Genomic DNA, 27903 nt, shown 5'->3' on the forward strand with positions numbered 1-27903 from the left:
GTGTGCTCGGGGTAGAAGTTTTGTATAAATGTATCGCCATGCTATTAAGTATTTTGATTTAATTTCTTTTCTTTCTAACAGGTGGAATAGAATAACCCAGTTGAAGCGTAATGATCATATGTCTGTAATGCATTTTATGTCCCATAATAGGTCCCATTCTTCTATACTCTCCCGGGAGTCGATGAGTATTCATGGCTATTACCTTGACACCAAAGAAAAGTTTAACCCAATGCTTTATTACTATCCCAGTTGATCCTAATTCAACATTAGAAGTATATTGATTTTTCAACAATAATTGAATACTTCTGTCTGTAAATATTGCATAGTTGAGTCCATCCATAAATCTATTTTCTTCCCTATGAGTTCTAGTCTCAATAAGAATGCTAGTTCTTATGTTCATATGTTATGATATGAATATACCACACCAATTCGTTATGTATGGATGATGAGATTCCATTGATACAGAGCCAATTCCAATAGACTTATTTTGTTGGAGGGTCCCATTGGCGTGCATCCAGTAGGAATTGAACGTACGAATTCACCAATTATAAGTGGGGCTCTTTAACCATTTAGCCATGGATGCTTAGCGAGGATCCTCATACATGGTGAATAACCAAATGTCAATTCAAATGAAATCTTTAGGGTAAATCAATGCAATTTAGGAGGACTCAATGAAAGGACATCAATTCAAATCCTAGATTTTTGAATTAAGAGAGATATTGAGAGCGATCAAGAATTCTCACTACTTCTTAGATTCATGGACCCGATTCAATTCAGTGGGATCTTTCAGTCACATTTTTTTTCCATCAAGTATGTTTTATAAAACTCTTGGAATCCTGAATTTGGAGTATCCTACTTTCACGCAATTCACATTTATAGGGTTCAACAAGAAATCGATATTTCACGATCAAGGGTGTAGTACTATTTGTAGTAGTAGTCCTTATAAATCGTATTAACAATGGAAAGATGGTCGAAACAAAAAAATCTCTATTTAACAGGGCTTCTTCTTATACCTATGACTTTCATTGGACCTAGAAATGATACATTGGAAGAATCTTTTAGGTTTTCCAATATTAATGGGTTGGTTGTTTCGCTCTTGTGTCTTCCAAAAGAAAAAAAAGTTTTATGAGGGCTATCTCCTGGATCTGAAATAGAGTACTTGGTTCTCCCAAGAACTAAAAAGTGTATCATGCCTGAGTCTAACTAGGGTTCACGATGGTGGAGAAACTGGATCAGAAAAAAAGAGGGATTCTAGTTGTAAGATATCTAATAAAACCATCGTTGGAATTGAGATCTCATTCAAAGAGAAAGATATCAAATATCTAGAGTTTCTTTTTGTATATTCTATGGGTGATCCGATCCATAAGGGCCATGATTGGGAATTATTTGATCGTCTTTCTCTAAGGAAGAGGCGAAACATACTCAACTTGAATTCGGGATAGCTATTCGAAATCTTAGTGAAAGACTGGATTTGTTATCTCATGTTTGCTTTTCGTGAAAAAATACCAATTGAAACGAAGGGTTTCTTCAAACAACAACGAGCTGGGTCAACTATTCAATAAAATGATATTGAGCATGTTTCCCATCTCTTCTCGAGAAACAAGTAGGCTATTTCTTTGCAAAATTATGCTCAATTTCATATGTGGCAATTCCGCCAAGATCTCTTCTTTAGTTAGGGGAAGAATCCGCACGAATCGGAGTTTTTTTGAGGATCATATCGAGAGAGAATTTGATCTGGTTAGACAATGTATGGTTGGTAAACAAAGGATCAACTTTTTAGCAAGGTACGGAATGCATCGTCAAATATTCAATATGATTCCACAAGATCCAGTTTTGTTCAAATAACGAATTCTATCCAATTGAAAGGATCTTCTGATCGATCCAGAGATCATTTCGATTCCATTAGTAATGAGGATTTAGAATATCGCACATTGATCAATCAAAGAGAGATTCAACAACTAAAAGAAAGATCGATTATCTGGGATTCTTCCTTTCTTCAAACAGAACGAACAGAGATAGAATAAGACCGATTCCTTAAATGCCTTCTATATATTCCTCAATGTCTTGGCTATTCACGGAACATGAGAAGCAGATGAATAACCATTTACTTCCAGAAAAATCGAAGAATTTCTTGGGAATCCTATAAGATCCATTCATTCTTTTTTCTCTGACAGATGGTTAGAACTTCATCTGGTTTGAATCCTACTGAGAGGTCCACTAAAGTTCAGAAATTGTTGAAGAAAGAACAAGATATTTCTTTTGTCATTTCCAGGTGATCGAAAAAATAAAGAAATAGTTAATATATTCAAGATAATTTCGTATTTATAAAATATCGTCTCAGTTAATCCTATTTCATCAGATCCGAGATGTGATATGGTTATGAAGGATGAACTTTATAGTTCTAATAGGATTTCATTCTTGAACAAAAATCCATTTTTGAATTTATTTCATCTATTCCATAATCGGAACAGGGGGGATACAGGTTACACCATGATTTTGAATCAGAAGTTCAAGAAATAGCAGATCCATTCACCCTATCAATAACCGAGCCTGATCTGTTGTATATAAGGGATTTGCCTTTTCTATTGATTCCTATAGATTGGATAAAAAACAATTCTTGAATGAGGCATTCAACTCCAAGGATGAATCGAAAAAGAAATCTTTATTGGTTCTACCTCCTGTTTTTTATGAAGAAAATGAATCTTTTTATCGAAGGATAAAAAAAAAATGGCTCCGGACTTCCTACGGGAATGATTTGGAAGATACAGAACCAAATTGATGGTATTTGCTAGCAACAACATAATGGAGGCAGTCAATCAATATAGATTGATCTAAAATCTGATTCAAATCCAATATAGCACCTATGGGTACATAAGAAATGTATTGAATCGATTCCTTTCAATGAATAGATCTGATCGCAACTTTGAATATAGAATTCAAAGGGATCAAATAGGAAATGATACTTTGAATCATAGAACTATAATGAAATATACGATCAACTAGCATTTATCAAATTTGAAAAAGAGTTAGAAGAAATGGTTCGATCCTCTTATTTTTATTTCTCGAACCAAGAGATCCATGAATCGGGATCCTAATGCATATAGATACAAATTATCCAATGGGAGCAAGAATTTACAGGAACATTTGGAGCATTTCATTTATGAGCAAAAGAGCCATTTTCATTTTCAAGTAGTGTTCGATCAATTACGTATTAATCAATATTTGGTTGATTGGTTTGAGGTCATCAACAAAAAAGATTTGTCTAAGCCACTTCCTTTCTTTTTGTCCAAGTTACTTCTTTTTTTGTCCAAGTTTCTTCTCTTTTTGTCTAACTCATTTTCTTTTTTCTTTATAAGTTTCTGAAACATCCCCATTCATAGGTCCGAGATCCACATCTATGAATTAAAAGGTCTGATGCAATCAGTTGTTAGAATCAATAGGTCTTTAAATCGTTCTTTTGAAAAAATGGAAACCCTTCTTATTGGATGATCATGATACTTCCCAAAAAGCAAAATTCTTGATCAATGGAGGAACAATATCACCATTTTTGTTCAATAAGATACCAAAGTGGATGATTGACTCATTCCATACTAGAAATAATCGTAGGAAATCTTTTGATAACATGGATTCCTATTTTTCAATGATATCCCACGATCAAGACAATTGTTTAAATCCCGTGAAACCATTTCATAGAAATTCATTGATATCTTCTTTTTGTAAATCAAATCGACTTCGATTCTTGAATAATCAACATCATTTATGCTGTTATTATAACAAAGGATTCCCTTTTTCTGTGGAAAAGGCCAGTATCAATAATTATGATTGTACTTATGGACAATTCCTCAATATCTTATTCACTTGCAACAAATTTCTTTATGCGGCAGTAAAAAAAATATGTTTTTTTGGAGAGAGATACTATTCCAGCAATTGAGTTACAGGTGTCTAACATATTCATACTTAACGATTTTCCACAAAATGGCAATGAAAAGTATAACTTGTACAAATCTTTCCATTTTCCAATTCGAGCCAATCCATTCATTTGTAGAGCTATTTGCTCAATTGCAGATATTTTTGGAACACTTCTAACAGAGGGACAAGTAGTCAATTTTTAAAGAACTTATTGTCAACCTCTTTCAGATATGAATCCGTCTTATTCATATCTAAAATTTCAGATATTCAGACCTATTGCCTACACTAAGTAGCAGCCAAAAATTTGTATCCATTTTTCATGATATTATGCGTGGATTAGATGTGTCATGGCGAATTCTTCAGAAAAAACTGTGTCTTCCATAATGGAATCTAATAAGTGAGATTTCGAGCAAGTGTTTACATAATATTCTTCTGTCTGAAGAAATTATTCATTGAAATAATATCGACACATCTTAGATCGCTAAATGTTCAGGAGTTCCTCTATTCAATCCTTTTCCTTCTTCTTATTGCTAGATATCTCATTCGAAAACACCCTATCTTTGTTTCTCAAGCCTATAGTGAGTTACAAATAGAGTTCGAAAGGGTCAAATCTTTGATGATTTCATCATACACAATTGAGTTGCGAAAACTTTTGGATAGGTATCCTACATCTGAACTAAATTTGTTCTGGTTAAAGAATCTCTGTCTAGTTGCTCTACAACAATTAGGAGATTCTCTACAAGAAATACGAGGTTCTACTTCTGGTGGCAACATGCTATGGGGTGGTGGTCCGGCTCAATATGTTCCAAGAAGAAATATTTGAATATCAATCTCCTCGATATCATCGATTTCATAAGTACCATACCAAATCCCATCAATCAAATCAGCGTTTTTGAGAAATATGAGACATCTAAGTCATACAAGTAAACAGACCTAGTCATTGATAAGAAAAAGAAAAAACGTGAACGGTGGTTAGATTGTGATACGAACCTAGGATGACCTGCTCCTAAACCCGTATTATATTAGCCCGGATCTTAATTAAGTTCAAGTTCTAATGGAATTGACCTCAACCCCTAACCAACCTGTGGTTAGAAACCTTGGTATAATGTAGACGCCACAATAGAGGATGGAAAACCTATTGATAAGTCAAGCTAAAACAACCAATTCTCTAATGGTGTTTTGTTCTCAAAGAACAAAAAGATAATTAATCTCACTAGTATTTTCTCAATCAAATCAAAGTTGTCCTCTTATTGAAAAAAATAAGCTTTTAAATAGGCTTTGAAAGAAACAACATAAACCCTAAAAACCCTAGGAAAAACTGCCCACACACATAAAGAAACGTAGTTGGCCGCAACTATACTTCCTTTCCTAATCTAAGTTTGATTAATTAATTCTTTTATATTAAATTAGGAATTAATTAATTTACAATAAAATAAAAACCTTCCTAAAGTTATTTGTCCATAAAATAAATAAATAAAAACCCAAAAAGAAATAAAGTCAATCGCAAATTAGGTAACGAGTTGATTTTGACATCTAGGCTGAATTATGTCTTCAACCGAGCTAACTTATGTCTGCCTGATGTCCGAGCTAACTTATGGCCTATCCGAGCTAACTGATGTCTGTCCGAGGTAACTTGTGTCTGGCCAAGCTAACTGACGTCTATCCGAGCTAAGTTGTGTCTGGCCAAGCTATGTTACATCCGATGTCCGAAGTCCGAGATCAGATGTCCGATATAGTTGATAGCCGAGGTGGAATGTTGTCCGAGGTATAATGTGCTGTTGATGTGCAAAAGAACTGGTGTTGTCCGAGACATGGATGACACCAGTGTTGTCCGAGACATGGATGGACTGATGTTGTCCGAGGTAAAAATGCTCCCCGAGGTGTGGATGTGCTCCGACGTATGAATGCCCTCCGAGGTAGCCGAGGTATGTTTGCCCTCCGAGGTATGGATATCCTCCGAGACATGGATGGATGTGTGGGTGCAGGCAGAATCACATCATTCCCCTCCTCTTGAAAAGGATTTATCCTCAAATCAAGAGCATCACCTGTAGCAAAAAGAGATAAGTCAGCAACATTAAATGTAGTACGAACATTATACTCACCCAGCAAATCAAACCAAATCAAATTTCCATCTCGACGCAGCATAAGCTTGGACTTCCCTTACTCGGGAAACCTTTCCTTTCTTAGATGCAAATCTCTTGGATCAAACACTATCACAACAACGACTAAAAATTCATGCTCATTATAGCAAAAATTACTTTATTTAAAGTTAGCAAATAATCTTTTCCAAATTTTCAAATTGCCACTAAGTAAAGCTCTCAACAATGCAGATAAAGACATCTTTAAATAAATATCTTTCAAATTCATGGTCAGCAATGATTGCTTATTCATAATCACTTTATTAACATCACCAAAGCTAAGATAAAGATTTATATTTTGCCTTTCTTGTTTTCCTTTTCCTTTCTCACTCATGGCCATCTCACCTTCCTCACTCTCGGCTTTTGCACCAAATTTCTCACTCTTGGTTTTATTAAAATCTCTCCACACAACCTGAGTATTAGAAGACTTACCTTGGACAGCAAGCTCACCTTTTCCCTCTTAACTGGATGGTAGTCCACTTGGACTTTCATTTGGAAAGACATCTCCAAATTCCTTCAAAAGAGAAATCATTGAACTTGGCAATTCAAGTTCTTCAAAGTTAGTTTGATCATTAAAATAATTTTCTTTATAAATCATGACCAACAAGGGTTTTGTACATTCAATAGCCTTATTAATATTCCTAAAACTCAAATAAAAATTCTGGTTTTTCCTCTCTTTTCTTTCTTTTCTTTTTCTTTCCTTGGTTTGGCTCTCATTGGCGAAAATTTCCAGATTTTTGGTGCTCTCAGGTTTGCTCTCTTTTCTCACCCCTCTCTCAGCTTTTTCTTGGTTCTTCGACTCAATTTGGGTTTTAGAAAGCTTACCTTGATCAGCAACCTTAATCTCACCTTCTTGAAAGGATGGTGAAGTCATTGGTGCCATACTTGCTTTTTCCTTAAGCTTTTCGGCTTCTCTCCTTTGTTGCGTTTTTAATTGGTCTTTGTAAACCTCCTTAGGAGATAATGGCTCTAGCTTGATTTTCTTCCCTTTAAACCTGAAAACAATACTATTTTCTCGACTAAAATAAGTAGCATCTTTATCCAACTGCCATGGCCGACCTAGTAGTATATGTCTAGCAATCATGGGTACAATATCACATAAAACTACATCCTCATATCTACCTATATTAAAATTTACTTTGACTTGTTTGTTTACTTTCATCTCACCACTATCATTAAGCCATTGTAATCTATATGGTTCAGAATGTTTTATTGTTTTTAAGCCCAATTTATCAACTACAAGGTTACTTATTACATTAGTACAACTCCCACTATCTATAATCATGCTACAAATTTTACCTTGTATTTCACAGCGAGTGTGGAAGATGTTTTCTCTTTGTATCTGCTCTTCATCTTTGTAGACAGCAAGTACTCTCCTTGAAACCAAGCTCAACTCGGCATTAGATGTATCTACAGGTTCGGCTTCATCTTCATTGCAATCCTCCTCTTGCTTGGTTTCAACTTCACTTTCTTCACTTGCAGATTCCAGCTCACCGTCACCCTTTAATACCATGATTCTTCTATTTGGGCATTGGCTGGCTATGTGTCCTCTTCCTTGGCACTTAAAACAAATTATTTCTCTGGATTTTTGAGGTTTAGGATCAGATTTTATCTCGCCTTTAATGGCTTGGGCAGATTCAGTTTTAAGTTCCCTTCTTGGCCGGTTAGTAGCTTCTTCACCAAGCTTCGGCTTTAGCTTGCTTTCATAAGTGGAATTGTTTTCCCAGCCACTTGAACTTGTCCTTCCATTGCTAGAAACTCCTCCAAGCCGTGTGCTAACACCCCTCCTCTTGAATTGGTTCTCAAGCTTAATTGCTACATGCAACATCTCCTCAAATTCCAAGTATTGTTATAATTCAAGCTGGTTGGCAATGTCACGGTTTAACCCTCCAAGAAATCTTGCCATTGTTGCCTCTCTATCCTCATTCATATTCAGCCTCATCATTAACATCTCCATCTCTTTGTAATAATCCTCCACGGACCTACTTCCTTGAGACAAACATCGAAGCCTTTGATACAGCAACCTATGGTAATGAGATGGCACAAACCGCTTTCTCATGGCTCCTTTCATTTGACGCCATGTTGTAATCAAGTAATCACCAACTCTCCTTCGGGTGCTTTGCTCATTTGTCCACCATTGGAGTGCATAATGGCCAAACTCCATTGCTGCCAACTTCACCTTTTTACCCTCCGAATAATTATGGTAGTTGAATATCATCTCCATCTTTTCTTCCCACTCCAAATACGCCTTGGGATCACTTTTTCCCATGAATGGTGGGATGTTGATCTTGATATTTCCCAAATCATCATATGTATCTTCCCTCCTATATCTTCCACGGCCAGCTCTATCTTGAACAGCAAAAGTTTCATCCATACCTTCTTCAAAGTCTCCACCGAATGGCTCCTCATCAACTTCCTCTCTCGGTCTCTCGCGACCTCCTCATCCTCGGCCTCGCCCTCCATGGAATTATTGCCTATTTCTTGTATTCGGCATTCCTTGTGAGGCTTCTAGCCTTCCCATTCTTTGATTCATATGCTCAACTTGAGCACTAACCCGCTGTATTGACTCCAAAACAGCTCTCATGTCCACTTGATCTCCACTCCCGGTAGCTCGGGCATCGCCATGGAATGCTACTGACTCCTCCTTATTGATCCTCAAGGGTGGCTCTCCTCTCCTCATTCTTGATTCTGTCATGTTAGTATAATAATGCAATAAAAATAAAATAAGACCTTACCAATTTCACTCCCTTGCGTGTTTCACTCAAATAAGGACCCGACACTCGTGTTTGCACACTTGTTTCAGCTTTTACCCTCTTTTAAGCTCGCACTCTCTTGCCTTTTTCCACTTTAAAAATTATCTCAAAGTTCTAGTTAAACACACTTAAATACAGCAATTAGATCACAAGTATGTTTTAATTAAACCTATCAACAAAACAGTAGCAAAAAGTAGGCAATACCGAAAGAATCCAACAAATCCTAATATTTCGGCTTTCTAGACAAGAAAACACAAAATAATGGGAAAACGTTGGAATTTTTGAAAACTGCACCAGATGGTAGTAGTTTAAGAGTCCAAGAATAAAATTGTGGCAAAGGAAAGTCAAATTCAACAAGAATCAAGTAGACCAAAAATATTGAATGATTGTTAGTTGTGTTCTCAGTAATCCAAGCTTTTATGTATCAATTCCTTTAGCAATTTTAATCCAATTTTTTTTTTCTTTGCAACAATAATAATCTCCAACAACTCCAAATATTGAAAAGATGACCAACAAATCAGCAGCTACAAGAAATTCCCAACAACAAACTTCAACACCAAATTTAACCCAACCGAATATTTTTATTTTTATTTTTATTCGGGTTTCTTCTTTCTTTTTTTTTTTTTTTTAATGATACGAACCTAGGACGACCTGCTCCTAAACCCGTATTATATTAGCCTGGATCTTAATTAAGTTCAAGTTCTAATGGAATTTACCTCAACCCTTAACCAACCTGTGGTTAGAAATCTTGGTATAATGTAGACGCCACAATAGGGGATGGAAAACCTATTGATAAGTCAAGCTAAAACAACCAATTCTCTAATGGTGTTTTAGGTGTTCTCAAAGAACAAAGAGATAATTAATCTCACTAGTATTTTCTCAATCAAATCAAAGTTGTCCTCTTATTGAAAAAAATAAGCCTTTAAATAGGCTTTGAAAGAAACAACATAAACCCTAAAAACCCTAGGAAAAACCGATCACACACATAAAGAAACCTAGTTGGCCACAACTATACTTCCTTTCCTAATCTAAGTTTGATTAATTAATTCCTTTATATTAAATTAGGAATTAATTAATTTACAATAAAATAAAAACCTTCCTAAAGTTATTTGTCCAGAAAATAAATAAATAAAAACCCAACAAGAAATAAAGTCAATCGCAAATTAGGTAACGAGTTGACTTTGACATCTAGGCTGAATTATGTCTTCAACCGAGCTAACTTATGTCTGCCTGATGTCCGAGCTAACTTATGGCCTATCCGAGCTAACTGTTGTCTGTCTGAGCTAACTTGTGTCTAGCCGAGCTAACTGACGTCTATCGGAGCTAAGTTGTGTCTGGCTAAGCTAAGTTACATCCGATGTCCGAAGTCCGAGATCAGATGTCTGATATAGTTGATAGCCAAGGTGGAATATTGTCCGAGGTGTAAATGTGTTGTTGATGTCCAAAGGAGCTGGTGTTGTCCGAGACATGGATGACACCAGTGTTGTCCGAGACATGGATGGACTGATGTTATCCAAGGTAAAAATTCTCCCCGAGGTGTGGATGTGCTCTGAGGTATGGATGCCCTCCGAGGTATGGTTGCCCTCCGAGGTATGGATATGCTCCGAGACATGGATGGATGTGTGGGAGCGGGCAGAATCACATCAGATTGATGATAAAAAAAAATAGAATCCTGGGTCTCGAATAGTGATTCAATTGATGGTAAAGAAAGAGACTTCGTGGTTTAGTGCTCCACCTTAACAACAAAAAAAAGGATTGATCAGATTCTATTGAGTCTGACTCATAATGATCACTTATCAAAGAATGACTCTGGTTATCAAATGATTGAATAACCAGGAGCAATTTACTTATGATACTTAGTTGACATTTGTAAAAAGTATCTAGTGAGTTTTGAGTTCAGTACATCATGTTTAGCAGAAAGACGGATATTCTTTGCTCATTATCAGACAATCACTTATTCACAAACTTCCTATGCAGCTAATAGTTTTCATTCCCATCTCATGGAAAACCTTTTTCGCTCCGCTTAGCCCTATCCATCTCTAAAGGTATTTTAGTGATAGGTTCTGTAGGAATTGGATCATCCTATTTGGTCAAATACCTAGCAACAAACTCCTATGTCCCTTTCATATAGTATTTCTCAACAAATTCCTGGATAAAAAGGGTTTTCTTATTGATGATAGTGACGACATCGACCGTGACCTTGATATGGAGCTGGAGCTTCTAACTATGATGAATGCACTAACTATGGATATAATGCCAGAAATAGATAGATTTTATATCACCCTTCAATTCGAATTAGCAAAAACAATGTCTCCTTGGATAATATGGATTCCAAACATTCATGATCTGGATGTGAATGAGTCAAATTACTTATCCCTCGATCTATTAGTGAACTATCTCTCTAGGGATTGTGAAAGATGTTCCACTAGAAATATTCTTGTTATTGGTTCGACTCATATTCCCCAAAAAGTGAATCCTGCTCTAAGAACTTCGAATAAATTAAATACATGCATTAAGATACAAAGGCTTCTTATTCCACAACAATTAAAGCACTTATTCACTCTTTCATATACTAGGGGATTTAGTTGGAAAAGAAAATGTTCCGTACTAATGGAATCGGGTCCATAACCATGGGTTCGAATGTACGAGATCTTGTAGCACTTATCAATGAGGCCGTATTGATTAGTATTACATAGAATAAATCAATTATAGACTTGGGATTTGTGATCCCAGGTAAGATTGGTTCAGGATCATGGGATCCTTTTCTATCAGATAGGAAGAGCTGTTGCACAAAATGTACTTCTAAGTAGTTTCTCCATAGATCCTATGTCTATCTATATGAAGAAGAAATCATGTAACGAAGGGGATTCTTATTTGTACAAATGGTACTTCGAACTTGGAAAGAGCATGAAGAAATTAACAATACTTCTTTATCTTTTGAGTTGTTCTACCAGATCGGTCGCTCAAGACCTTTTATCTCTACCTGGACTCGATAAAAAAAATGGGATCACTTGTTATGGACTCTTTGAGAATGATTCTTATCTAGTTCATGGCCTATTAGAAGTAGAAGGTGCTCTAGTGCGATCCTCACAGACAGAAAGAGATTGCAGCCAGTTTGATAATGATCGAATGACATTGCTCCTTCAACCCAAGCCAAGGAATCCCTTAGATATAATGCAAAATGGATCTTGTTCTATCGTTGATAAGAGATTTCTCTATGAACAATATGAATCAGAATTTAAAGAAAGGGAAGGAGAAGGAGTCCTCGACCCGCAACGGATAGAGGAGGATTTATTCAATCACATAGTTTAGGCTCCTAGAATATGACGCCCATGGGGCTTTCTATTAGATTGTATCGAAAGGCCCAATGAATTGGGATTTCCCTATTGGGCCAGGTCATTTCAAGGCAAATGAATCATTTATGAAGAAGAGGATGGGCTTCAAGAGAATGATTTGGAGTTCTTGCAGAGTGGAACCATGCAGTACCAGACATAAGGTAGGTCTTCCAAAGAATAAGGCTTTTTTTGAATAAGCCAATTCATTTGGGACCCAGGAAATCCACTTTTTTTCCTATTGAGAGATCAACCTGTTGTCTGTGTTTTCACTTCAAGAATTCTTTGCAGATGAAGAGATGTCAAAGGGGTTTCTTACTTCCTAAACAGATCTTCCTGCATCTATACATAAATGCTGGTTTATCAAGAATACGCAAGAAAAGTACTTTGAATTGTTGATTCATCATCAGAGATGCCTTAGAACCAATAGTCATTATCTAATGGATTATTTTGTTCTAATACTCCATCAAAGAGTTATCAGTATTTATCAAAGCTTTTCCTATCTAATGAAACAGTATTGGATCAAATGACAAAGACATTGTTGAGAAAAATATGGCTTTTCTCGGATGAAATGAAAATTTGATTCATGTAACAAGAGAACGGTTTCCCATTCCTTAGCCAGAAAGATATGTAGCCACAAAATAAGGATTAAGCATAACAGAATTGACCAGGTGGTAGAGTCGTGGAAACACCCATTTCTTCCATATTTTGGACCTCAGCTCCATGGAACAATATACTACTACTGAAACATGGAAGAATTGAAATCTTAGATCAAAACATTAGGGATGGATGGTATGAACTGCCTAAACAAGAATTCTTGAACAGCGAACAACCAGAGCTATTACTCACTACATCAAAAAATTTCCATTAGTGAAATATGTAAACACATTGGAAAATAAAAAATACGCATGTCGAATGAAATGGTTGTTGCCATCTACTACAATAACGAATCATTGGTTTGACTGAATAACTAAATAAAATAGATAGATAGTTCTCTTCGTCTCAGGTCGATGAATCTTCTCAATTGACCTCTATATGGATAATACACATTCTAGATGGATAATGCACATTCCAATTGACCGACTAATTCTAATTGTTTCGAAGCAATCCATAAAGCAATTCATCTTATTCAGATATTTACGACCAAGAAGTACTGGATTCTCTTTTGAATAGGCCTTGAAAGGAGAAGGAAGGCTGGAATGCCAATAGGCGTCTATTATTGAATTCACCCGATTGGATAGTACCCATTTTAGGAACGTCCAGTGCAATAGTCACTGAATGGGTGAGTCGCCAATCCCCAAAATGGACTATGTAATTTACTTTATCTGCTGGGTTACGCGCCGGGGGGGGGGGGGGTTTACCAGAGGTTTCTATTGTATGAATCGACCCTTGTGTGATTCCTATTGAAGCATATACTTGAGGGGTGGGGTGGGTGCAGGACGGACGATTTCAAAGTGGACTCCCCATTCATTGGATAGAGAAGATCACCAAGATTTTATGATCCACTGCCATGCTTATTCCAATTCACTGAGCATTTCAATATTCAATATCATGCTTTAAAGAGGACTCAAACCTCCACGCTCTTTAGCATGAGATTTTGAGTCTCGCATGTCTACCATTTCACCACCAAGGCATCTTGAAAGTGAATCATATTCCATGAATATGATATCTCTCCAGTGTGATGTATGGAATATATGACAAAGGTAGAGTGTTAGAGTATTTCTATTGATCGGTCATGTCATATAGGCCTGAATAGGACATCCAATTGCTTCGATTTGAATTATCCGGGGGGTGCCTTATCTTATATTTATATATTATATAAAAAAGATGGACAATCAAACTTATTTCTCGATTTAGTAGAAGCCCAAAAAGGTGAGGTGAATAGGGTCCCAAATAATGAGAGATATGTAAAATTTAGAATGTTCAAAAAGTTTATAGATCCAATGTCACATTCAATAAAGATTTATGATACATGTATAGCATGTACTCAAAATGTCTGAGTTTTTGGAGTTAGCTCACCCTCGTGGGATTGCGACCCTTTGTCCTACCCATTGTAGGACACGAGTAGAGGCTATCAAAGTGATATCGTAACTAGGTGGTGGGTCCGAATAAGCAAAATAAAGTGTATAAACAGAAGTTCTATTTATACAACTTATTTTATTTTGTTTGCTTCTGCCATTTTGGAATGAACAAATCTACTAATTCTTTGATTCCAGTTAGTAAGAGGAAACTAAGAAATAGATTTTAGAAGCTAAAAAAGGGTATCCTGAGCAATTTTAATAATCGGGTTCACTGATATTCCTGATATAGTAGATGCTATCACACATATGAATCCCATGGAGAGTTCGATCCTGGCTCAGGATGAACACTGGCGGCATGCTTAACATATGCAAGTCAGACGGGAAGTGGTGTTTCCAGTGGCGGATGGATGAGTAATGCATAAAACCTATCTTTGGGAGGGGAACAACAACTAGAAATGGCTGCTAATACCCTGTAGGTTGAGGAGCAAAAGGAGGAATCTGTTGAGGAGGGGCTTGCATATGATTAGCTAGTTGGTGGGGCAATAACTTACCAAGGCGATGATCAGTAGCTGGTCCGAGAGGATGATCAGCGACACTGGGACTGAGACACAGCCTAGACTTCTACGGGAGGCAGCAGTGGGGAAGTTTATGCAAGGAGTGAAAGCCTGACAGAGCAATGCCACGTGGAGGTAGAAAGCCTATGGGTCGTGAACTTCTTTTCCCAGAAAAGAAACAATGATGGTGTCCGGGGAATAAGCATCGGCTAACTCTGTGCCAATAGTCACGGTAATACAGAGGATGCAAGCGTTATCCATAATGATTAGGCGTAAAGCGTCTGCATGTGCCTTTTTAAGTCTGTCGTCAAATCTCAGGGCTCAACCCTGGACAGGCGGTAGAGACTACCAAGCTGGAGTATGGTAGGGGCAGAAGGAATTTTCGATGGAGCGATGAAATGCATAGAGATCGAAAAGAACACCAACGGTGAAAGCACTCTACTGGGTCAACACTGACACCGAGAGATGAAAGTTAGGGGACCGAATGGGATTAGATACCCCAATAGTCCTAGCCGTAAATGAGGGATACTAGGCACTGTTCGTATCGACCCGTGTAGTGCTATAGCTAATGCATCGAGTATCCCACCTGGGGAATATGTTCACAAGAATGAAACTCAAAGGAATTGACGGGGACCCATACAAGCGGTGGAGCATGTAGTTTAATTTGATACAAAGCGAAGAACCTTACCAGGGCTTGATATACTGCGAATTCTCTTGAAATAGAAGATTACCTTCGGGAATGCAGACACAGGTGGTGCATGGTTGGAGTCAGCTCATGCCATAAGGTGTTGGGTTAAGTCCCATAACGAGCATAACCCTCGTGTTTAGTTGCCATGGTTGAGTTTGGAACCCTGAGCAGACTGCTGGTGATAAGTCAGAGGAAGGTGAGGATGATGTCAAGTTATCATGCCCCTTATGCCCTGGGTGACACACATGCTACAATGGCCGAGACAAAGGGTCCCGTTCCTATGAGGGTGAGCTAACTCCAAAAACCCATCCTTAGTTTGGATTGTAGGCGGCAACTCGCTTACATGGAGCGAGAATAGCTAGTAATCACCGGTTAGCCATACTGTGGTGAATTCTTTCTTGGGCCTAGTACACACCGCCCGTCACACTATGGGAGCTGGCCATGCCCCAAGTCCTTACCTTAACCGCAAGGAGGGGGATGCCAAAGGCATGGCTAGCGACTGGAGTGAAGTCGTAACAAGGTAGCTATAATGGAAGGTGCGGTTGGATCACCTCCTTTTTAGGGAGAGCTAATGCTTGTTGGGTATTTTGGTTTGACACTGCTGCACACCCATAAATAAGCTAGCTACATTTGAGTGAAGCTTAGAGATGGAAGTCTTATTTCATTTCTCGATGGTGAAGTAAGACTAAGCTCATGAGCTTATTATGCTAGATCAGAACAAGTTACTAGGATCTCTTTTTTAGGTTTCCATGTCCCTCCCGTGTGGCAACATTGAGGCGTAAAAAAAGGAAAGAGAAAGACAGGGTTTCTTTCGCTTTTGGCATAGTGGGCTCCCACCAGGAGGCCCGCACGATGGGCTATTTGCTCAGTGGTAGAGTGCACCCCTAATAATTACGTCGTCATGACTGGGCTGTGAGGGCTTTGAACCACATGGATAGTTCAATGCACTCATTAGCGCTTAACCTTGAGATGTGGATCATCCAAGGCACATTAGCATGGCGTACTTCTCATATTCGAACTAGGGTTTGAAACCAAACTTCTTCTCAGGAGGATAGATGGGATAATTCAAGTGAGATCCAACATAGATCCAACTTTCTATTCACTCATGGGATCCAGGTAGTCTAGGATGGACCACCACAACTCCTCTCTTCTTGAGAATCCATATATCCCTTATCAGTATATGGACAGCTATCTTTCGAACATAGGCTAAGTTTCGGCCTCAAAGGGAAAATAAAATGGAGCACCTAACAACGTATCTTCATAGAGCAAGAACTATGAGATCGTCCTTTTCATTTTAGGGTGACGGAGGGATTGTACCATTCGAGCCTTTTTTTATGGTTTTCCCGAAGGTTTGGAGAAAGCAACAATCAATACCATTCGAGCCTCTTTTTTTCTTTTTCGCATGGACAAAGAGGTTGGATATAGCCGTATGTAGAACGCTTGGCTGATAAATAATTCACTTTTTGTTCTTCGACCACCTCAATCACTACGAATGCCCCGGATCAGTGCAATGGGATGTGTCTATCTATCTATCTTTTGACTCAAAATGGGAGTAGGTTTGGAAAAGGATCTTAGAATTTCTAGGGTTGGGCCAGAACGGTCTCTTAACGCCTTTTTTTTTCTTCTCATCGGAGTTATTTCACAAAGACTTGCCATGATAAGGAAAAAGGGAGAAACAAGCACACTTGGAAAGCGCAGTACAATGAAGAGTTGTATGCTGCGTTCGGGAAGGATGAATTGCTCCCGAAAAGGAATCTATTGATTATCTGCCAATTGGTTGGACTATAGGTGCGATGATTTACTTCACAGGCAAGGTCTCTGGTTCAAGTCCAGGATGGCCCAGCTGCACCAAGGAAAAGAATAGAAGAAGCATTTGACTCCTTCATGCATGCTCCACTTGGCTCAGGGGCATATAGCTCAGTTTGTAGAGCTTCGCTCTTGCAATTGGGTCGTTGTGATTATAGGTTGGATGTCTAATTGTCCAAGTGGTAATGATAGTATCTTATACCTGAACCGGTGGGTTACTTTTTCTATGTAATGGGGAAGAGGACTGAAACATGCCACTGTATGAACGGTAGTTGGAGTTGGTGGCTCTCCTAAGGTTCCCTCATCTGGGATCCCTGGGGAAGAGGATTAAGTTGGCCCTTGCGAACAGCTTGATGCACTATCTCCCTTAAACCCTTTAAGCGAAATATGGCAAAAGGAAGGAAAATCCATGGACCGACCCTATCATCTCCACGCTGTAAGAACTATGAGATCACCCTAAGGATGCCTTCGGCATCCAGGGGTTGCAGACCAACCATAGAACCCTGTTCAATAAGTGGAAAGCAGTAGCTATCCGCTTTCAGGTTGGGCAGTAAGGGTCGGAGAAGGGCAATCACTCATTCTTAAAACTAGGATTCTTAAGACCAATGAGTCGGGCGAAAAAAGGGCGAAAGCTCTCTATTTCTGGTTCTCCTATAGCTAGATCCTTCGGAACCATAAGAATCCTTAGTTAGAATGGGATTCCAACTCAGCACCTTTTGAGATTTTGAGAAGAGTTGCTATTTGGAGAGCATAGTACGATGAAAGTTGTAAGCTATGTTTGGGGGGGAGTTATTGTCTATCGTTGGCCTCTATGATAGAATCAGTCAGGGGCCTGAGAGGCGGTGGTTTACCATATGGTGGATGTTAGCAGTTCAAGTCCGCTTATCTCTAACTCTTGAGCTTAGCCGATATAAAGCTATATGATAGTACCCAATTTTTTGGATTCAACAGTTTGATCTACGCTATGATTTGGCATTCATGGATGTTGATAAGATCATCCCATTTAGCAGCACCTTAGAGGATGGCATAGCCTTAAAGTTAAGGGCGAGCTTCAAACGAAGAAAGGCTTATGGTGGATGCCTAGGCACCCAGACACGAGGAAGGGTGTAATGAATGATGAAATGCTTAGGGAGTTGAAAATAAGCATAGATCCGAAGATTCCTGAATAAGTCAACCTTTCGAACTACTGCTGAATCCATGGGCAGGCAAGAGACAACCTAGGGAACTGAAACATCTTTGTAGACAGAGGAAAAGAAAGCAAAAGTGATTCCCATAGTAGTGGCGAGCAAAATGAAAGCAGCCTAAACCATGAAAATGGGGTTGTAGGAAAGCAATACAGGGGTCGTACTGCTAGAAGAAGTGGTGGAGTGCTGCATCCTAGATGGATAGAGTCCAGTAGCTAAAAGTATCGCTCTGACCCGAGTAGCATGGGACACGTGGAATCCCATGTGAATCAGTAAGGACCACCTTGCGCGGCTAAATACTCATGGGTGACCGATAATGAAGTAGTACCATAAGGGAAGGGTGAAAAAAAAAACCCCATCGGGGAGTGCAATAGATCATGAAATTGTAAGCTCCCAAGTAGTGCGAGGAGACCAAGGCTCTGACTGTGTGCTTGTTGAAAAATGAGTCGGTGACTTATAGGCAGTGGCTTGGTTAAAGGAACCCACTGGAGCCGTAGCAAAAGTGAGTCTTCATAGGGCAGTTGTTACTGCTTATGGACCCTAACCTAGGATGAAGCTTGGGTGAAACTAAGTGGAGGTCCGAATCGACTGATGTTGAAGAATTAATGGATGAGTTATGGTTAGGGGTGAAATGCCACTCGAACCCAAAGCTAGCTGGTTCTCCCCGAAATGCATTGAGGTACAACAGTTGACTGGACATCTAGGCGAAGAGCGGTACCAAATCGAGGCAAACTCTGAATACTAGATATGACCTCAAAATAATAGGGGTCAAGGTTGGCCAGTGCGATGATTGGAGATAAGCTTCATCATCGAGAGGGAAACAGCCCGGATCACCAACTAAGGCCCCTAAATGACCGCTCAGTGATAAAGGAGGTAGGGGTATAGAGATAACCAGGAGGTTTTTCTAGAAGCAGGCACCCTTGAAATAGTGCGTAATAACTCACTGATCGAGTGCTAAGTGATTTGCCGAAGCTGAACGGAGCTAAGCAATTTGCCGAAGCTGTGAGACATAAAAATACATCGATAAGGGAGTGTTCCTCTTAGAGGGAAGCACTAGCATGAGTAGTTGATGTGATTCCGCCCGAGCCTGCTCAACCAATAACCCGTTGGGGTGCTGACCCGACACAGATAAAGATCGGGCCAATTACAAGAGCTCAAATTAAGAGATTTATGGATAACCTGGAAGCATTTATATAGGGGGTAATCAACTCTCAATAGAGCTTGTCCATACTAGAAGATACAAAGCCTATTCTAAGCATCCAAGTGGTGGAAGTCGATATGGACCCGAGTAACGATTTTGGTGCAAATATGGGCACCTAGCAACATGAAATGGTTCCAACTCTTTATGGATTCAATACATATGTATAAGAGGATATGGAATCAAATCAATCCAACTTCAAAGGCTTTCAAAAAGGGGTTGTACGGACAGCTTCAAATTTGGCCTATTTTTACTGTATTTTGTGCTGACTTTACTGTATTTTGCTGAGTTGGCTTTTTCTCTTTCTTCAAAACAAGGGCAACGTGTGGGACTTCATGGTAAGATTATTTGGCATCCTAAAAAGCATATTGAAGTTGATTTGGAGCTCAAATTGGTCAAAGAATGGTCAAAGTCAACTTAGTCAAAAAGCTAGTATTTTAGTTTCCTAATTTGATTCTCCTTTTTGTTTTAGGAAATTACCATTACTTTTTTGTTTTTATTTATTTATTTTCTGGACAAATAGGTTTGAGAAAGTTCTTATTTTATTATTTTCATTGTAAATTAATTATTTCCTAATCCAAAATAAAGGAATTAATTAATTAGAATTTAGATTTAGGAAAGTAGGAAATTCGGCCACTTTAGGAAAGGTTATTGAATGGCCAGTTTTCCTTATGTCTTCTAGGGTTTATTATGTGAATTTTCTAGCTACTTAAAGGTTTGTTTTATCAATAATAATCAGTATATTATTCATACAGAAAATTAACTGTGAGAGTGAATTCTCTTTGTTCTCTTTGAACACCTAAAACATCATTAGTGAATGAGTGTTTTAGTTTGACTTATCAATAGAACATCCATCACCTATTGTGGCGTCTTCATTATATACCAAGGTTTCTAATCACAGGTTGGTTAGGGTCAAGGTGACCATTAGAACTTGAACATAATTAGATTTGGGCTAATATAATACGGGTTTAGGAGCAGGTCATCCTAGGTTCGTATCAGCAGTGGTAGATGAAGCAGAAGCTAGAATGTCAACTTTAGTAACACAAAAATTGGTGAGAATCCAATGGCCTGAAAACCTAAGGGTTCCTCCATAAGGTTTATCCATGGAGGGTGAGTCAGGGCCTAAGATCATGTCGAAAGGCACAGTCGATGGACAACAGGTGAATATTCCTGTACTACCCCCTATTGGTTTAGAGGGATGGAGGATGCTAGGTTAGCCGAAAGATGGTTATCAATTCAAGGATGCAAGGTGCCCCTGCTTTTTCAGGGTAAGAAAGGGTAGAGAAAATGCCCTGAGCCAATGTTTGAGTACCAGGCGCTATGACGCTGAAGTAACCCATGCCATACTCCAAGGAAAAACTCGAACGACCTTCAACAAAAGGGTACCTGTACCCGAAACTAACACAATTGGGTAGGTATAGTATACCTAGAGGTGCGAGACAAGTCTCTCTAAGGAACTAGGCAAAATAGCCCCATAACTTCGGGAGAAGGGCTGCCTCCTCACAGAGGGGGTCGTAGTGACCCAGCCCGGGTGACTGTTTAACAAAAACACAGGTCTCTGCAAAGTCATAAGACCATGTATTGGGGCTGACGCCTGCCAGTGCTGGAAGGTCAAGGAAGTTAGTGACCTGATGACAAGGGAGCTAGCTATCGAAGCCTCGATGAACGTTGGCCATAACTATAACGGTCATAAGGTAGTGAAATTCCTTGTCGCGTAACAATTTGAGAACTGTGTCGGAGAAAGGCTGGGTGAAATATACATGTCTGTGAAGATGTGGACTACCTGCACCTGGACAAAAAGAACCTATGAAGCTTCATTATTCCCTGGGATTGGTTTTGGGCCTTTCCTACGCAGCTTAGGTGGAGGGCAAAGAAGGCCTCCTTCTAGGGGGGCCCGAGATACCACTCTGGAAGAGCTAGAATTGTAACCTTGTGTCAGGACCTACGGGCCAAGGGATAGTCTCAGGTAGATAGTTTCTATGGGGTACAGACCTCCCAAAAGGTAATGGATGCATGCAAAGGTTTCCTCGGGCCAGATGGAGATTGGCCCTCGAGTGCAATGGTAGAAGGGAGCTTGACTACAAGACCCACCCATTGAGCAGGGATGAAAGTCGGCCTAGTGATCCGTGTTGAAAAGGTGGTAATCTTGCCACCTTGTGCAAACCAAAATCCACCAAGGTTTGTTCCCTCTTTCTTTCTTTAAAAGAAATATTTTGTTGAATGACCTAATGCAATATTTATGTCTATGTTTTATGTTCCTTTTAATTTATTTTGAATACCTAACTTTTATTGTATTTAGCTTAGGAATTGTCTCTTTGTTGGGTATTGATTTTATTTTGTAAAATGGCTATGTGCTGGAAATAGTATTTCCAGCAACATAGGTCCATTGTTGGGGCTGGCGTTCTTTGAGCTTATAGAAAAAGTTTATAATTTTTGGATATGTTGTAGTAGACATGTAAATGAAAATATAGAAAAACGAATTACTCAAAAAGGCCTTCGGAATCCCAAGATATACAGGTTACAAGTTGGCATAACTGCTGAGATTTCCAGCAGTTATGGCCCACTGGTTTGAGATGAATTGGAGACCTTACCCAATTCTTTTAGACTTGGTCTTCTTCAGATTTAATCCTTGATATTTCAACATGCCACATGCCAAAATTCAAGCAAGTTGAATGAATATATCCTAGCCTTCCATCTGGTCAAAGTAGTGGTACAGGATTAGGTGGAGACAGTTTTTTGACATTAAAAATCTCACCAACTCTTGTCATGATTATGCACTCCCATGTGAAGCTGGTGGTTGAACGGTTATGTATCATAATTTTGAGTGGGAAATGTGTAAATTTTGAATTTTAAAGACTTCCATTTGGTCCCACATGCACCTCACATGTATGAGACAAGTTTTGTTTCTATATATGCAACAAATGAATGAAAAGTAAAAATGAATTAGTGTGCTGTCTAGTTTTGTGTGGCCTACTCTAACATCTTCTCTTCTTCTTCATCTTCTTCTTCTTCCTTCAAAAAAAAAAACCCTAACAATCCTAAATATCACCATACCAAAAACAAACACAAAAATCACCCAAACATCAAACCAAAAAACCGGATTAAAGGTTGTGCACAAGACTAACACTTTGTGTACAACACTCTTGGCCAAGTGAACCCAAAACCACACCAAACTCCAACAATCTGACGGTGCTGAATGGAAGGGCCATCGCTCAACAGATAAAAGTTACTTTAGGGATAACAGGCTGATCTTCCCCAAGAGCTCACATCAACTAGAAGGTTTGGCACCATGATGTTGGCACTTATTCAAAAGGTCGTCTTATTCAAAACCCCAATTATGAAATCTCTTTTCTCCCACTTCACACCTCGGAATGCACCGTTCTTATATAGAAAGAGGTGCTTTCACATCTTCTTAATCTGAAACGAATAGGGAGAGGAAAGGTTCCTTTTGTTAGGGTACTCCTAGGAACAAATCTAGTGGAGACAAGGTGGGGCCTGTAGCTCAGAGGACTAGAGCACATGGCTACGAACCTCGGTGTTACGGGTTCAAATCTCTTCTCGCCCACAACCGGCCAAAAAGTGAAAGGCCTTTCCCTTTGGGGGTAGGAAAATCATGATCGAGATTGCAGACCTTAAGCTATGGAATTTAGGCGTTGGTCTTTTGTCGAAATGGAATGGCCGTACTCTTTCTCTTTTCTTTATTTTCATTTACCGTTAATGGTGGATAAATTAAATATAGTATGCCTGTATCACAGAACAGAATGTGATACGATGAGAGAATGAAATAGAAACAAAGACACAAGGAATGAGTTACCTACTCTTAAAGGTCAAAGAGAACCCTTTCATTCTAAATTCTTTAATTTGGAATGAATCAAATCTCCTTAGGTAGGATTCGAACCTATGACCAGTCAATTAACAGTCGACCGCTCTATCACTGAGCTACTGAGGAACAACAGGAGATTAGATCTCATAGAGTTCAATTCCCGTTCTCAACCCATGACCAATATAAGCTTGAAGTTTCCTTTGTAACTCCTGGAACTTATTCGTAGTGGCTCCGTTCCATGCCTCATTTCATAGGGAACCCAAAAGTGGCTCTATTTCATTATATTCCATCCATATCCCAATTCCATTCATTTAATATCCCTTTGGTGTCATCAAGATAAAATATACCATTTCTAGTCTATCTTTTTCTAGTTCTATATATATATATATGGAAAGTTTAAAAATCATCGTATAATAATCCAGAAATTGAAATAGAAAAGAAAAAAAGGGAGGTTTGTGATGATTTTTAAATCTTTTATACAAGGTAATCTTATATCCTTATGCATGAAGATAATCAATTCAATCGTTATGGTTGGACTCTATTATGGATTTCTGACAACATTCTCCATATGGCCCTCTTATCTCTTCCTTCTACGAGCTCGTGTTATGGAAGAAGGAGAAGAAGGAACTGAGAAGAAAGTATCAGCAACAACCGGTAATAACAGCTCATGATGTTCATATCGATCTATTATGTGCCTCTGCATCTAGCAGTGGGTAGAACTCATACAATAACTGCCCTAGCTCTACTGTATCTTTTGTTTCATTTCTTATGGAACAATCTCAAACACTTTTTTGACTACAGATCTACTAATAGACATTCATTGCATAATCTTAGCATTCAATGTGTATTCCTGAAGAATCTCATTTTTCAATTATTCAACCATTTCATTTTACGAAGTTCAATGTTAGTCAGATTAGTCAACATTTATATGTTTCGATGCAACAACAAGATGTTATTTGTAACAAGTAATTTTGTTGGTTTGTTAATTGGTCATATTTTATTCATGAAATGGGTTGGATTGGTATTAGTCTAGATATAGTGAAATAATTCTTTTAGATCTAATGTACTTATTAGATCTAATAAGTACCTTGTGTTAGAATTGAGATTCTATGGCTCGAATCTTTAGTATTCTCTTATTTATTACCTGTGTCTACTATTTAGGTAGAATACCGTCACCCATTGTTACTAAAAAACTCAAAAAAACCTCAAAAACAGAAGAAAGAGGGTAAAGTGAGGAAGAAATAGATGTAGAAATAGAAACAACTTCAGAAAGAAGGGGAACTGAACATGAACAAAAGAGATCCACCGAAGAAGATCCATCTCCTTCCCTTTTTTCTGAAGAAAAGGAGAATCTGAACAAAATCGATGAAACGGAAAAGATACGAGTGAATGGAAAGGAAAAAACAAAGGATGAATTCCACTTTAAAGAGACATGCTATAAAAATAGGCCTATTTATGAAACTTATTATATGGATGTGGATGAAAATAGAAAAAAAAATCGAAGGTAGAAATATTTACAGAAAAAAAGTTTTGTTCTAGGTTGGAAAACCTCTTGTTAATATTCTTTTTGACTATGAGTTTAATTTTAATCTATAAATTAAATAATTGATTGAGTTAACTTGAGTTAACTTAAGTTGAGTTAATTTTTTATAAATTAAAAGAAAATGAAAAGTAAATTAATACAAAGATTAATTCATAAGATATATAGACTAAGAGATAGGAAGAAATTCGACCACCCCCCACATATTTGATACCTTCTCCTACAAAAAACCTTGCAATACCAACGCCATTCGTAATTCCATCAATTATTCATTTATCAAAAAAATGAGTTAGTTGAGCCAATCCTCTTATACCTTTAGTTAAGCATATTGCATAAAAAAATCTATGTAACCACGATTATATGACCAATCATATATCCCATTTAATAGCTTTTCCATAAGAATTTTTCTTTTTTGGGGAATAATTTTAACAAATGAATTAAAGAAATTCAAATTTTGTAAAGAGGAATAAACCAGCTTATATAAAAAAAAAGACACTATAAGGATTCAAAAAAAAGCTATACTGAATGAAAAAATTGCGTTTGAAATAAATTCATACAAATCCATAGAAGTATTTGGATTTAATGTAAAAGGTTTATCGCTAGGTTTAACAATTTTGATAATATATCCAAATCCACAGCTTCTTGATTGAATTGATTGAAGAAAGGAATTCCTATGAATCCAATGAACAAAGTATATGGTACTAACACAAGCATAGAAAATAGCATAGTATTGTCCGATTCCTATGGATATGAGAAAGTGTTCTTAGTTCCAAAATGACTAATAGTAATAAAAGGGCGCATCATGCTTCTTAGATTACTATCAATTCGATATGCCTTTTTAGAAAAAAAAAAAAAAAAAAGATGCCCTTTCATTATTCTTCATTGTTAATAAAGTTAATAAAGTAACATTTTTTTAATAACTTTTTGCCCTTCTTTACCCCATAGAGATATTGAATAGAACGAGCTAATTGTTTTTCCACTGTAACTTTGAAACTGAAGGTTTAAATATCCTTCAAAAGTAAGTACATATAAAATGCAGTTAAGCCAGCTGTGGAACAAGCGATTATTGCAAAAATCGATAAATATAACCAACTATCACTAAGAATTTCATCTTTGGACCAAAAACACGCAAGGGGTGGAATACCACACAGAGAACGTGTACCTAATAAAAATTCAGTTTTTGTAATTGGTAGATGTTTTCGTAAACCGCCATAAGAACCATATTCTGGCTTTTATCTGGAGAATATCCAACAATTGTTTCCATGGAATGATTAATTGATCCAGATCCAAAAAACAACAATGCTTTCGAAGAAGCATGAGTAATTAAATGAAATAAAGCCGCTCGATAAGACCCCATACCTAGAGCCAGCATCATGTAACCCAATTGAGACATTGTAGAATAAGCTAAACCCCTCTTAATATCTTTTTGAGCAAGAGCTAAAGTGGCTCCTAAAAGTAATGTTATTATCCCAATAAAAGCTATTAGATTCATTATGATAGGTATAACTATTATTCTGGCTCCCACTTATGAAGGGCCAAGTCGATACAAGAGGCATTGCAATGCGAAGAGCTTTGCTTGGAGAAATAGAAGGAATATGTATCACACGCACAAAATTTGATAAAATACCACGTGAATATTCTACCATAGTGGGTATTCAAGAATCTGTACATGAGATTTTAATGAATTTGAAAGAAATTGTATTGAGAAGTAATCTTTATGGAGCTCGTGATGCGTCTATTTGTGTCAAAGGTCCCCGATATGTAAGTGTTCAACACATCATCTTACCACCTTCGGTGGAAATCATTGATAATACGTAGCCTATAGCAAACCTAATGGAACCAATTAACTTATGTATTGAATTACAACTCAAAAGGCATCATGGGCATTGTATAAAAGTTCCAAATAACTTTCAAGATGAAAGTTATCCTATAGATGCCGTATTCATGCCTGTTCGAAATGCCAATCATAGTATTCATTCTTATGCGAATGGGAATGAAAAACAAGGTATACTTTTTCTCGAAATATGGACAAATGGAAGTTTAACTCCTAAAGAAGCACTTCATGAGGCTTCTCAAAATTTGATTGATTTATTTATTCCCTTTTTACACACAGAAGAAGAAAATTTCCATTTAGAAAAAAAACCAACACAAAGTTACTTTACCCCTTTTTACTTTTCATGATAGATTGGGTAAACCATGTAAAAATCAAAACAAAATAGCATTGAAATCTATTTTTATTGACTAATTAGAATTGCACCCTATGGGCTATAATTGCCTTAAAAGGTCCAATATACATACGTTATTAGACCTTTTGAATAACAGTGAAGAAGACCTTATGAAAATGAAACATTTTCGAATAGATGATATAAAACATATATTGGACATTCTAGAAATAGAAAAGCATTTCGCATAAACCTTAATGGGTTATTTCTTTTTTTTTTTCCTAAAAAAAAAAGATAAAAATGAGTTTTAAATCTTTAGCACATTCCATATACTCGGAATAGATCCAAAATTGAATTGAATAAATAAATGTATCAAGGGAGAATTCACTTTGAAGCGACCGTTCCATAGATACACACATCGTGTTTTTTTTAATTTTACAATTGAATCAATTTAAAAAAGACCTAAAGTTAGGGATTTATCAATAGGTAATGTTGCTCCAATACCCAACCAAAGGGCTATGCGGCCCAAACTTCCATTTCTCCTACCCTCTGCCCCCTTTGCTTGGCCTTTCCTCTAAGTGGTTATTGTGTAACAAGTGCATAATGTCCACTAGAATGTCCATGTATTTTATCATCAACTTGATGAATTAATTTCAAGATATAAGGCTTGTCCATGTATTTTATCATCAACTTGATGAATTAATCTCAAGATATAAGGCTTTCCTATTGTAATACGTTGTTTAAAAGGATCCCCCGTTCTTCCATCAAATATTATGTTTTTTCCCGGATACTCGA

General features: G+C 37.7%; 1 non-coding gene and 3 pseudogenes across 1 annotated transcript; 2 read left to right on the plus strand and 2 right to left on the minus strand.

The window, feature by feature from the left end:
* Nucleotides 1–40, minus strand: part of LOC132799845 (large ribosomal subunit protein uL2cz/uL2cy-like) — a 1509-nt pseudogene extending 1469 nt beyond the window's left edge.
* Nucleotides 41–671: 631 nt separating this feature from the next.
* LOC132799918 (protein Ycf2-like) lies at nt 672–12715 on the plus strand (annotated as a pseudogene).
* A 10745-nt stretch (nt 12716–23460) lies between these two features.
* On the minus strand, nt 23461–23532 carry TRNAN-GUU (transfer RNA asparagine (anticodon GUU)). Its single transcript has one exon. It is a non-coding gene; the product is annotated as a tRNA-Asn (tRNA).
* Nucleotides 23533–23909: 377 nt separating this feature from the next.
* On the plus strand, nt 23910–24914 carry LOC112493332 (protein TIC 214-like; annotated as a pseudogene).
* Nucleotides 24915–27903: the final 2989 nt, after the last annotated feature.

Source organism: Ziziphus jujuba, chromosome 11 (assembly GCF_031755915.1).
Source record: "Ziziphus jujuba cultivar Dongzao chromosome 11, ASM3175591v1".
Classification (NCBI taxonomy): domain Eukaryota; kingdom Viridiplantae; phylum Streptophyta; class Magnoliopsida; order Rosales; family Rhamnaceae; genus Ziziphus; species Ziziphus jujuba.